Raw genomic sequence first — 13941 nt, forward strand, 5'->3', positions numbered from 1 at the left:
TTAGTTTTTGTATTTGAGTTCTTTCCAGTTTTTGGATGGATGTTTGTATTGCGATGTATTTCCCCCTCAGGACTGCTTTTGCTGTATCCCACAGATTTTGAATGGTTGTATCTTCATTCTCATTAGTTTCCAAGAATCTTTGTAATTCTTCTCTAATTTCCTGGTTGACCCTTTCATCTTTTAGCAGGATGGTCCTTAGCCTCCATGTATTTGAAATCCTTCCAATCTTCTTATGATTTAGTTCTAGTTTCAAAGTATTATGGTCTGAAAATACGCAGGGCACCATCCTAATCTTTTGGTGTTGGTTAAGACTTGATTTGTGACCAGTATGTGGTCTATTCTGGAGAAAGTTCCATGTGCACTTGAGAAGAATGTATATTCAGTTGCATTTGGATGTAAAGTTCTGTAGATATCTGTGAAATCCATCTGGCCCTTTGTATCATTTAAAGCTCTCGTTTCTTTGGAGATGTTGTGTTTAGAAGACCTATCGAGGGTAGAAAGAGCTAGATTGAAGTCACCAAGTATAAGTGTATTATTATCTAAGCATGTCTTAACTTTGGTTATTAATTGATTTGTATATTTGGCAGCTCCCACATTCGGGGTATATATATTGATGATTGTTAAGTCCTGTTGTTGGATAGATCTTTTAAGTATGATATAGTGTTTCTCTTCATCTCTCACTACAGTCTTCGTGATAATCTTTATTTTATCTAAGGATGGCTACCCCTGCTTTCTTTTGAAGATCATTTGAATGGTATATGGTTCTTCAACCTTTTATTTTCAGGCTGTAGGTGTCCTTATGTCTAAAATGAGTCTCTCGAACCCTGCGCCTTTTGATGGAGTCATTTATCCCATTCACGTTCAGGGTTACTATTGAAAGATACGAATTTAGTGTCATCATGATACCTATTCAGTCCCTGTTTTTGTGGATTGTTCCATTGGACTTCTTCTTTCTTTTACAGAGTCCCCCTTAAAATTCCTTGCAGATCTGGCTTCATGGACACATATTCTTTCAGTTTCTGCCTATCTTGGAAGCTCTTTATCTCTCCTTCTATTCTGAATGAGAGCCTTGCTGGATAAAGTATTCTTGGCTGCAGGTTCTTCTCATTTAGGACTCTGAATATATCCTGCCAGCCCTTTCTGGCCTGCCAGGGCTCTGTGGAGAGGTCTGCTGTTAATCTAATATTTATCCCCATAAAAGTTAGAGATTTCTTTTCTCTTGCTGCTTTAAGGATCTTCTCTTTATCTTTGGAATCTGCAAGCTTCACTATTAAATGTCAAGGTGTTGAGCAGTTTTTATTCATTTTAGGGGGAGATCTCTCTATTTCCTGGATCTGAATGCCTGTTTCCATTTCCAGATTAGGAACGTTTTCAGCTATGATTTGTTCAAATACATATTCTGGATCTCTTTCCCTTTCGGCGCCCCCGGGAACCCCAATTAAATGTAGATTTTTCTTTCTGAGGCTGTCATTTAATTCCCTTAATCTATCCTCATGATCTTTTGTTTGTCTCTTTTTTCCTCAGTTTCCCTCTTTGCCATGAATTTGTCTTCTATGTCACCCACTCCTTCTTCTACCTCATTAACCCTCGTCGTTAGACCTCTAGTTTGGATTGCATCTCATTTAATTGATTTTTAATTTCTGCCTGATTAGATCTAAATTCTGCTGTCATGAAGTCTCTTGAGTCCTTTATGCTTTTTCCTAGAGCCACCAGTAGCTTTATAATTGTGCTTCTGAATTGGCTTTCTGATACTGAATTTTAATCCAAATTTTGTAACTCTGTGGGAGAGAGGACTGTTTCTGATTCTTTCTTTTGAGGTGAGGTTTTCTTTCTAGTCATTTTGCTCAGTGCAGAGTGGCCAAAAACAAGTTGTATTGGGAAAAGGAGAAAAAGAGCGAAGAGAAAGAATAAAAGAAAAAGAAAAAAGAAAAAAAGAAGAAGAAAAGAAGAAAAAAGGGGAGGGAAGCAAACAGAAAACAAAAAACAAGGGGGAGTATCCTCTGATTCTGAATACTGTAAATCCCTCGACCTCCCCTGGAAGTTTCCAGTGCAGCTTGGTTAGTAATTTGTTTTTCCCCTTTCCGTTTAGCTGGTCTTCTGGGGGAGGGGCCTGCTGTGCTGATTCTCAGGTGTCAGCACTTGAGGGAGCTGCTCAGTCCCATGCTTGGTGCAGGGCTCAGTGAAAGTTTTTTAACCTGTTTATCCTGTGAGGCCACTGTGAAGCTCAGTGGGGGTTGTTTATCCTGTGAGGCCCCAGGAGGAACAACCACAGTGGCGGTGGCCAGCTCTCCAGCCCTGGAGTCAGCTCCTGCTATAACTACCAGAGCTCTCAGTCTGCAGGGGCCGGGATGCTCCGGGGGTGGGGGGCCACTGATCTGCACAGCTCAGGGCCACCCTGCGGCAGGAGCGTCCTTGCTGTCCTGTGCCCTCCTGGCTTCTGCCTGTCCCAGGGGGAGCTCCAGATCTTGGACTGTGATCCCGGAGCCCTGTGCTCCCGGGCCTACACTGCTGGAATTGTGCTCCGGCCTGCAGCTCCCTCCGCGCCGACCCTCTGCCCAAGCCGCCTAGGAGTTGCTCCCAGGTCCAGCCGCTCTTGGGCTGTAGCTCTTTAGGAAGCTCTCCCTCCCCCCCCCCCCCCAGGCGCAGGTCCTCTGTTCGTGTCCCAGGGAGCCTGTGGGCATCCCCTCCCCTCCTGAGATCCCGCTCCAAGTTCCTGCGAGTGTCTTTCCATCGGGGAATATTGGTGAAGCTCCTGCTTCTCCGGGATGGGGCTTTCCTGTCCTGGGGGCACTCGCCTCGCAGCCTTAGCCTGGCGCCTCACGGGGCCCCTTCCCCTTGGATGCCTTTTGTTTCTTTATTTCTTTTTTTCCCCATCTTCCTACCTTGATAGAAGCGTGAACTCTTCTCACTGTAGCATTCTGTCTGTTCTCTCTTTAAATCTCAAGCCGAATTCATAGGTTTTCAGGATGATTTGAAAGTTATCTAGATAATTTGGTGGGGACAGGTGACTTGGGGACCCTACTCTTCTGCCATCTTGCTCTCCTCCTCCACTCTTTTTAAAAAAGATTTTATGTATTTATTTGAGAGAGAGGGCACAAGCAAAGAGAGAGGGAGAAGCAGGCTCCTCACTGAATAGGGAGCCTGATGGGGGCTTGATCCCAGGAGTGGGATCATGATTTGATCCGAAGGCAGACACTTAACTGACTGAGCCACTGAGGTGCCCCATGGGGCCTTCACTCTTGTCAAGTCCAGTGAGTATGTTTATGATCATTAAATTCTCTATCAGGCATGTTACTTACATATGTTTTGCTTAGGTCTCTTGCTGTGGTTGGGCCCTGGTCTTTTATTTGGGACATATTTATCTCCTCATTTTGTCTTACTCTGAATGCATTTCTCTGTTGGGAAATTCATCTACATCTCTTGCTCTTGACATAATGGCCTTAGGAAGAAGTAGCCCTGTAGTGCCCTGCAGTGCAATGTCCCCTATCTCCAGGGCTTGGTTCGTTAGGGAGTGTCTCCTATAGGTGTCGTGTGTGCCATCTTCCTGAGTCCTGGCCTCTTTTTCCTTCACTCCACTTGTCTGCAAAGGCTCGCTTTGCCTGTTATTGGTCCAGAGGTCATGCTTTTACAAGGTGTGCATTGGTATGTTTTTTTAATTTACTTATTCATGAGAGACACAGAGAGAGAGGGAGAGACACAGGCAGAGGAAGAAGCAGGCTCCATGTAGGGAGCCTAATGTGGAACTCAATCCCAGGACTCCAGGATCATGCCCTGGGCCAAAGGCAGGTGCTAAACCGCTGAGCCACCCTAGGATCCCTGCGTTGGTGTTTGCAAAATGAGATCTGCCTCCACCACTGCCACTGGAACTGAGATCTAGCAAATCATGTGGGTCAGAAGATGAGGTGTTGGTAGTGTTTGCACCTGTCTTCTGGGGGAGGAGGCCCACAGTGCTGGGACTAAAGCAAGCAAGAATGGGAAGGGCAGATCTGCCTAAGCATGGAGGATGGAGCATGGTGTAAGAAACTTAGATAGTAGTTGTGGGCACTAGATTGGTCCCTGCAGCTGACCCTGTGTTTATTCTGGGGAGGAGCAGAAGGAAATGGCACTGGCAAGCTCCTTTGATCCTAGAGGGGTCTCCCTGTGATCCTGCCTCTTTGTACCATGCCCTGAGATGAGTAAATCACTCTCTCTCCTACCTTTCCCCTGTATTTTTCAAACTGTTGGTTCAATGCTGTATCTGCGCCGTCTGTTTGTTGTGCTGTCTCTTTAAGGGTGAGGACTTTGCTTTCTATAACACACCAAGATCTCCCAGAGCTGAGCCTACTTATTTTCAATATTCTAGGTTTTAAGTCTGGCTGGTTGTAAGAACGAACTCACAAAATTTGGCCCCTCTAGCTTTCAAAGCCAAATATTATGGGAATTCATTGTCCTTGTGCAGGCTGCCCAGTGTGAAAGTTTGGTTTTCACCCTTTGCACTACTGGCTCCCTCTCCACCACAGATTGTCAAGGTCTGTTTAACTCCAAACCATGTCTTTGTACTTTCTACCTTCTTTTTTTTTTAAGATTTGTATGTCTTTATTCATCACACACACACACACACACACACACACACACACACACAGGCAGGCAGAGACACAGGCAGAGGGAGAAGTAGGTTCCATGCAGGGAGCCTGACGTGGGACTTGATCCTGGGTCTCCAGGATCAGGCCCTGGGCTGAAGGCAGCGCTAAACCACTGAGCCATGTGGGCCGCCCCCTATCTTCTTTATGTGGCTTCTTCTCTACCTTTAGATGTGGAATTTGTCTGCCAGTCTTTGAATTATTTTCTGGGCTATTTACACTAATATGAGTGTTATCTAGTATCCATGGAATGATGAAAGCTTAGAGTCTTCCTACTATGTCATCTTCCTAACCTCTTCACCCTAGTTCTGACAGTTTTTTGACAGAGTTGTTAGAGTTTTCTATATATAAGATTATATTATCAGAAAACATAGTTCTACCTCTTCCTTTCTGATATGGGTGTCTTTTTTTCTCCCTGCCTAATATTTCTGTATAGGATTTCCAACGTTATGTTCAGTAGAAATTGCAAGAGTAGACACTTCTGTCTTGTTCTTGATCGAAAGAAAAAGCTTTGAGCATTTCACTATTTACTACAATGTTAGCTGTGGGCTTGTACAATATTAATTTTCAGCTACATTTCTTCTATAATCAATTTGTTGACAGTTTTAAATCATGAATGGAGTTTGGAAAATGCTTTTTATGCATCTATTAAGAGGGAAAAAACTATTAATCCTTCATGCTGCCGATGTGGTATCATAATTATTAATATTGCAACTAGACCATCCATGCATTTGAGGAATAAATCTCAGTTTCTTGTTGGGTTATCCCTTTAATTTGTTGGTAAATTTTGTTTGTTAGTCTTTTGTTGAGGACTATTGCATCTATGTTCATTCAAAGATATTGGCCTACGTTTCTTGTGGTGTCCATTCCTGACTTTGGTATTAGATAATGCTGGCCTTATAAAAACAGTTTGGAAGTATTCCTTCCTCTTCAGTTTTTTGGAAGAGTTTGAGGATTTTTGGGTTAATTCTTTAAATGTTTGGTAGAATTTATCAGTGAAGTCATCTGGTCCTGGGCTTTATGTTGTTAGGAGGGTTGGATTAATTGTTTCAATCTCCTCACTCATTTATCTGTTCAGACTTTTCATTTCTTTATGATTTAATCTTTTTAGGTTTATGTTTCTAGGAATTTCTATATTTGCTTTATGTTATTCAAATTGATGACATAATTGTTTGTAGTAGTCTCTTATGACTATATGTCTTTCTGTGGTATTTTTTAATGACTCTTCCTCTTATATAATTTTGTTTATTTGAGTCTTTTTTTTAGCTGAAGCTAAACATTTGTCAGATTTCTTATATTTTCAAAAGTCCAACTCTGAGTTTCATTGATCTTTTCCACTATCTCTCTAGTCTGTATGTTGTTTGTTTCTACTCCTACCTTTATTATTTCCTTCCATCTGCTAACTTTGAGATTAGTTTGTTTTCTTTTTCTAGTTCCTTGAGTTATAAAGTTAGGGTTTTTTTTAAAGATTTTATTTATTTATTCATGAGAGACACACAGAGAGGCAGAGACATAGGCAGAAGGAGAAGCAGGCTCCCTGCAGGGAACCCCATGTGGGACTCCATCCCGGGACCCCGGAATCATGCCCTGAGCCCAAGGCAGACACTCAGTCACTGAGACACCCAGGTGTCCCAAAAAATTACCATTTTAAGAGAAGTGATAACATTCAAGATCTACACTCTTAACAAAGACAAAGGTATATAATACAGTATTCTTAATTATGGTCATCATTGGATACCCAGAACTTATTCATTTTATAGCTGGGAGTATGTTCCCTTGGCCAACATCTATTCATTACCTCCACACTTGGCTCCTGGCAACCACCAATGTACTGTCCCTATGAGTTCAGCTTTTTAAAATATTCTGCACATTGGTGACAACATACAGTATTTGTCTTTTTCTGCCTGACTTATTTCACTTACCATAAAATGCTCTAAAGCCCCATCCACGTTGTCACAAAAAGGAAGGTTTCATTCTTTCTAATAGTAGAATAACATGCCACTATGTATGTGTTATATATGTACATATATATGCATTTATGTATGTTATATGTGAATATATATAACATGCCACTGTTTATATATATATATATATATATATATATATATATATATATATATATCATATCATCTTTATCCATTCACCCACTAATGGATACCTGGTTTGTTTTGTATCTTGGCTATTGAAAATAATGCTGCAGTAAACATGGAAGTGTTTAAGCCTTGCTCTATCTCAAGATCGCTTTGGCTTTTGGGGGCCTTTTATGGTTCCATAAAAATTTTAGGATGTTTTAAAATTTCTGACCCATGGACATGGAATATCTTTAAATTTATTTGTGTCTTCTTCAATTACTTTTATCAATATCTTACAGCTTTCAGTGTGGCTTTCTTTTACTCTCTTGGTTAAGTTTGTTTTAAGTATTCTTTTTTCATGCTATTGTAAATGGAATTGTTTTCCATATTTCTTTTCAAATAGTTCATTTTACTGTATAAAATGCAATCGTTTGTGTGTTTTGTATCCTGCAACGTTACTGAATTCTTTTATTAGTTCTAAGAAATTGTTGTGGCATATTTAGGCTTTTCTAAGAACAAGATCCTATCATAGGCAAACAGGGATAATTTTACTCCCTCCTTTTCGATTCATAAGCTTTTTTTCTTGCTCTTTTTAAGTTCTTATTTTCATTCCAGTTAGTTAACATAGAGTGTTATAAAAAAAACATAAAGTGTTATATTACATTCAGGTATAAAATATAGTAATTCAACACGTCCATACATCACACTGTGCTCATCAAGACAACTGCACTCTTTAATCCCCATCACCAACTTAACCTATCCACCCACCTCTAGTCTCCTCTGGTAACCATCAGTTTGTTCTGTATAATTAAGTAGAGTCAAAAAAATAAAAAATAAAAAAAGAAGAGTCTGCTTCTGCGATACCTGGGAGGCTCAGCAGTTTTAGCACCTGCCTTCAGCCCGGGTTATGATCCTGGGGTTCCGGGATTGAGTCCCGCATTGGGTTCCCTGCATGAAGCCTGTGTCTCCCTCTGCCTGTGTCTCTGTCTCTCTGTCTCTCTCTCTCTTTCTCTCTGTGCCTCTCATGAATAAATAAAATCTTTTTTAAAAAAGAGTTTGTTTCTCATATAGTATTTGTCTTTCTCTGATTGACTTATTTCACTTAGCAGAATACTTTCTAACTCCATCCTTGTCATTGAAAATGGCAAGATTTAAAAAAAAAGAAAATGGCAAGATTTCATTATTTTTATAGCTAAATAATACTCCATTGCATATGATTATGTATATATAATATACATATTATATGTATATAATATTATTATCATATATATAACCATCAGTTAGGCAAAGGAAATTCCATAGGGTCTTCAGTGAGATTATTGGTCTCTGTCATTCCAGCACGACTGTGCCTTAAAGAGCTTGATCTGGAGTTCAGGGGCATCCTGCTTGAGGCAAAGTGTAGACCCTCTGGAATGCTGAATGGAGGACGACCGTGATACTGGGCCTCAGTCACAGGGCTAGTTTCCAGCAGGTCATTGCACGGGAAGGTCAGGTGTGGCTGTCTTTCCCTCCGTCGGCCATGCTCTATGGGCCATGGTTCCGAATGGCACATTTTTCATCTACATTTCCATTTGACCCCACTCTGACACTCTGGCATCCTACATCCCTTGGGATTCGGGACCCTGGTTGTGGGCAGAGTCACTTCTGAAATTCATTTAAGGGTAGCTTTTGGGAGCAGTAGCTCTTGGAGTCTGGATGGAGGCTGTGTGGGGTCTGTGGTAGGATCCTGAGTTGAGGGCAGCCATTAGGCTGAGGCTCATTGTAAAGGTTTGTGTGCAAAGGGATGGTGAACCTGGGGCTCGGTTCTGGGTGTCATTTCCAGTTGGCGTCCTCACTCTGAGGAGCTGGTCTCCCAAATGTCCCTATTTCCATCAATGTGACAGGAGGAATTTTCTCAGGAAGGTCCGGCGGCCGAAAATCCTTGGGGACTTTAGCCAGCATAGTTGACTGGACCATGTCTCAGCCCAAATGGGGCTTTGGGATTCTGTGCAGGAGCCGTGAAACTTAGGGCTCAGGGCCCGGGGTCCATTCACTGTCTCATGCTCTCTCTAATGTCTGGTTTTCCAAAAGGCACAATGTCCAACTATGAAGCCGTTGAACATGTCTTCCTTCATTCCACGTACCGAACTCACAGGCTTTCAGACCAATATTAGTTTGTGGATTATTTTGTAGCTCTAATCAGGGTGTGCGTTAGGGTTCAGGAGCTCATGGGATTATAGGAAGAGGAACTGTCGAGTCCATCCTGGAATGCTCAACTGAGAGAAAAATTTAGCATGAGGCTTGATCTCCGGGTGTGAGTCCCAACCGTTGCAAAACATGAGGCTCGGTTCTGGGTGGCCTTTTATTTTTATTGATTGATTGTTTCATTGATTTGGATGGAATTAATTTTCTCTATATACACATGACAGATAGAAAGAGCTAGGGGCATAGACACAGGCTAGGGAGAGTCAGGTTCTATGCCAGGAGCCAAAGGACCGACTCAGTCCTGAGAGTCCGGGTCATGCTTGAGCTGAACCCACATGCTCAACCGCAGAAGGACACAGCCATCTCCGGATTTCCTTTTGATTTGTCGTCCTCTCTCCCTCGACTGGTCTTCTGAATGGCACATTTTCCATGGATGTTGCTCGCTGAGTCTTCTGGCATAGGTCCAACTACTCCAATTCCCTATGCCTTCTTCTTTATCCATTCATCAAACAGTGGACACTTGGGATGCTTTTATATCTTGGCTATTGTAAATAATGCTGCTACAAAAATAGTGGTGTATGTATCCCTTGGAATTACTGTTTTTGTACTCTTTACATAAATACGTATTAGTGTGATTGCTGGATCATAGGATAGTTGTATTTTTAATTGTTTGAGGAACCTCCATACTATTTTCCACAATGGCGGCACCACTTTACATTCCTAACACTACGGTGATAGTGTTCCTTTTTCTCCACATCCTTGCCAAAGCCTTTTCTTTCTTGTGTTGTTGATTCAGTCATTCTGACAGGTGTGAAGTGAAATCTCATTGTAGTTTTGATTTGCATTTTCCTTATAATGAGTGATGTTGAATATCATTTCATGTGTTTCTTAGCCATTTGGATGTTTTCTTCTAGAAATGTCTATTCATGTCTTCTGACCATTTTTAATTGGATTATTTGTTTTGGAAGGTTGAGTTTTAAATTACTTTATATCATATTTTAGATACTAACCTTTAATCAGTTATGTCATTTGCAAATATCTTCTTCCATTCCAAAAGTTGCCTCTTACTTTTGTTGATTGTTTCCTTTCCTGCACAGAAGATTTTTATTTTAAGGTAGTCCCAATAGTTTATTTATGCTTTTATTTTCCTTGCCTCTGAAGAATGATGCTAGTTCACTGTTGGAGAAAGTACTGCCTGTGCACTTATTAAGAATTTTTATAATTTCAGGTCTCACATTTAGGTCCTTCATTAATTTTGAATTATCTTCATTTATGGTGTAAATCAGTGGTCCAGTTATATTCTTTTACATGCAGCTATCCAATTCTTTCAAAACCATTTGCTGAAGAAGCTCTCTTTTACACCATGGCATTTTCTTTCCGCCTTTGTAAAAAATTCATTAACCATATGGTTGTGGGCTTATTTCTGAGATTTCTATACTGTGCCATTGATATATGAGTCTATTTTTTCAGGACAATACTGTATTGATTACTACAAGGTTTCTGGTATTCTGTTTGATTGATTGATTGATTTAGTATATTTTTAAATTGGAGTTCAATTTGCCAACATATACCATAACACCCAGTGCTCAAGCAGACAAGTGCGCCCCTCACTGCCCACCACCCTGTCACCCCACCCGCTGCCCACCTCCCTTTCCACCATCCCTTCTTCGATTCTCAGAGTTAGGTGTCTCTCATGTTCTGTCACGCTCACTGATATTTCCCACTCATTTGCTCTCCTTTCCCCTTTATTCCCTTTTACTAATTTTATATTCCCCAAATGAATGAGACCATATAATCTTTGTCCTTCTCCAAGTGACTTACTTCACTCAGCATAATACTCTACAGTTCCATCCATGATGAAGCAAATGGTGGATATTTGTCATTTCTAATGGCTGAGTAATATTCTATTGTATAAATATGCCACGTCTTCTTTATCCATTTATCTTTCAACGGACACCGAGGCTCCTTCCACAGTTTGGCTATTGTGAACATCGCTGCTGTAAACATTGGGGTGCCAGTGTCCTGCCATTTCACTACATCTGTATCTTTGGGGTAAATCCCCAGCAGTGCAATTGCTGAGTCGTAGGGCAGTACTATTTTTAACTCTGAGGAACCTCCACATAGTTTTCCAGAGTGGCTGCACCAGTTCACATTCCCACCAACAGTGCAAGAGGATTCCCCTTTCTCCACATCCTCTCCAACATTTGTTGTTTCCTGTCTTGTTAATTTTCCCCATTCTCACTGGTGTGAGGTGGTATCTCATTGTGGTTTTGATTTATATTTCCCTGATGGCAAGTGATGCAGAGAATTTTCTCATGTGCTTGTTGGCCATGTGTATGTCTTCTTTGGTGAAGTTAATATTCATGTCTTTTGCCCAATTCATGATTGGATTGTTTGTATCTTTACTGTTGAGTTTCATAAGTTCTTTATAGATCTTGGATACTAGCCCGTTATCTGATAGGTCATTTGCATCTGGATCTCTGTTTTTCTTCCCAGACTCAGGAAATTTTCCGCAATTATTTCTTCAAATATATTTTCTACTCCCCCCCCCTTCTTCTGGGATCCCAATAATGTAGTTATTGGAAAGTTATTACACTTGATGATTGTTGTGCCCAAGATTACGTATCTGAGAAACCACCAAGGAGCCGACACTGATGCAAACACACGAGGGTTTATTTACAAGCTCGGGTCCAAGTATACCCGACACAGCCGCAGCAGGGACTTGGAACCCGAGGTGTGTTCTAGCTTAGTTTTATGGGCTGGTCTAGGGGACCTCCAGAAGGGGTGGAGGAATTTCTCAAGTTCTGTTTACATTCTGATATGGGGCTTTCAAGAGCATTGAGCTCTGTTCTCATTCTAATATAGGGCTTAACGGAAGTAAGATAAAGTTCAGCTCTTATTCACAGGGGCCTGAGGTGGCTGTACTTGTGCTAATGCTGAACTTAAGGTGGAATGGCCTTAATTTTCTAGGCCTCCACAATGGTGTTGCTGAGCTAAGTCTATTCTCATTATGCAGTATTTGTCTCTCACTTGTTCATCTTGATTGCTTTCCATTACTCTATCATACAGGTTACTTACATGTTTCTTTGCATCCTGTAGCCTATTTATTCCATCTATTTCACTTTTTAAATTTCACTTATTGAGTTCCTCATCTCTGATATGTTATTTTTTATTTTTTGTCAAGGGTCTCACTAATATCCTCCACCTTTTTGTAAAGTCCAATGAGTATCTTTATGATCACTAAATTCTGTTTCACATAGATCTCCTGCTGTGATTTTTGTCATGTTCTTTCATATTTCTCTGTCTCATTTTGTTTACCTCTCTGTGTCTGTTCTGTATGTTAGAAAAGTCAGCTACATCTTCTGCTCTTGAAAGTGGTGGCTTTATGAAGAAGAGGTCCTGTAGTGACTTGCAGTGCAGTGTCCCTGTTCTCCAGAATCTAGCATTTCAGGGGAGACTCATATATATGTTGCTTGCATCCTGCTGTTGTGTCTGAGTCACTTTTCTTTTTCAGTCCAGATATATGCATTTATTCTCTTCCCGTTTTCAGCTGTGCTTGCTCTCTGTGGTGTTGTGAAGTACAAGGTGGTCGGCTCTGAAGGGGCATGACTGCAGAAGGGCCTGGGGGCGGGGCAGCCATGTTAGTAAAATTTGCCCTGAGCTGGATCTCCCAAATCATGCGGGCTTCAATGGTCTGATGCACAGTAAATGCACAGGAGGCACTGACCAGGGGCATGTGGCTTCTGTGTGTGTGGCAGCTGGATAGCACACATGCTCACAGTACTAGCAAAGTTTGCACTGATCTCAAGGTGGAGCTCATCAGGCTTGGAGTGGGCAAATTTTCAGAAGAATTGATATTCAGGGTACACCGCTAACAGGTTATGTAGCAAATATCTGTGCAATATCACTTGCCGAGGGGTAGGGGAGGAAAATGTCACCTGCCAGTTTCTTCATTCCCAGAGAAGTCACCTAACTACTCTGAGATCAGTATAAACAGATCTTCTTCCTGCTTGCCCCAGGCATTTTGCAAACTATTGTTTCTTCCTGGGCTACTATCTCTTTAAGAGCAGGAACCCAGGTATCACTCACTCTCCCAGCTCTCCCGGTGCTGAGTCTGCTGATTTTTAAAATTTCAGGATTCAAACTCACTGGTTATACAAATTCAGGAAGTTCAGCCCCTTTGGTTTTCAAAGTCAAATGTTAAGGGATTTGTTTTCCCACGTGCGCTTCCTGGTGCAAGGGACCATTTCTTTCACCTAACCATGCCCACAACTCCCACCCTCCTGTGGGTAGCTCCCAACCACAGTTTCTGCCCTTATTATCCTCTCTGATGCAGCTTCTTCTCTACACTTAGTTGTGGAGTCTGTTTTGCCAGTCTTCAGATCACTCCTCCCCCAGAAGACTGACACAAACTCCGGCAACACCTAATTTAATTGACTAATGAATTTTGTGAGACCTCAGTTCTGGAAGCTCTGGAGGCAGTTCTCATTTCACAATCAGACCACCACACGTGTTATTAAAATGCACCCCATCCCTGCTGGGGACCAAACACTACCCACAATAGGCAAAGAGAACAACTGGACTTAAAGAAAATGAGTCCAAGACTCAATAGCAGAACACACACAATACATGTAGGAGATGCTCCCTGAAGCACCAAACCCTGGAGAACAGGGGACAGTGCACTGCAGCGTACTACAGGATCTCTTCTTTATATGGCTATTATCAACAGCAAGGGAAATAGCTGACTTTCCTAACAAGAGTCGCAGAATGTCAGACAAAATAAGGAGACAGAGAAATATGCCCTAAATGAAAGACCAGGACTAAATCACAGCAAAACACCAAAGCAAAATGGATTTAAGTAATATGCCTGATAGAGAATTTAAAGTAATTATCATAAGGATATTCACTGAACTTGAGAAGAGTGGAGAGCATCAGTGAGACCCTTAAAACAGAAAAAACAGAGATCAAGAACACAATAAATGAAATTAAAAACACACTTGATGGAAAAAATGGCAGGATAGATGAAGCAGAGGAATAAATTAACAACCTGGAAGACAGAGTAATGA

The sequence above is a fragment of the Vulpes vulpes genome, chromosome X (assembly GCF_048418805.1).
Source record: "Vulpes vulpes isolate BD-2025 chromosome X, VulVul3, whole genome shotgun sequence".
NCBI lineage: Eukaryota > Metazoa > Chordata > Mammalia > Carnivora > Canidae > Vulpes > Vulpes vulpes.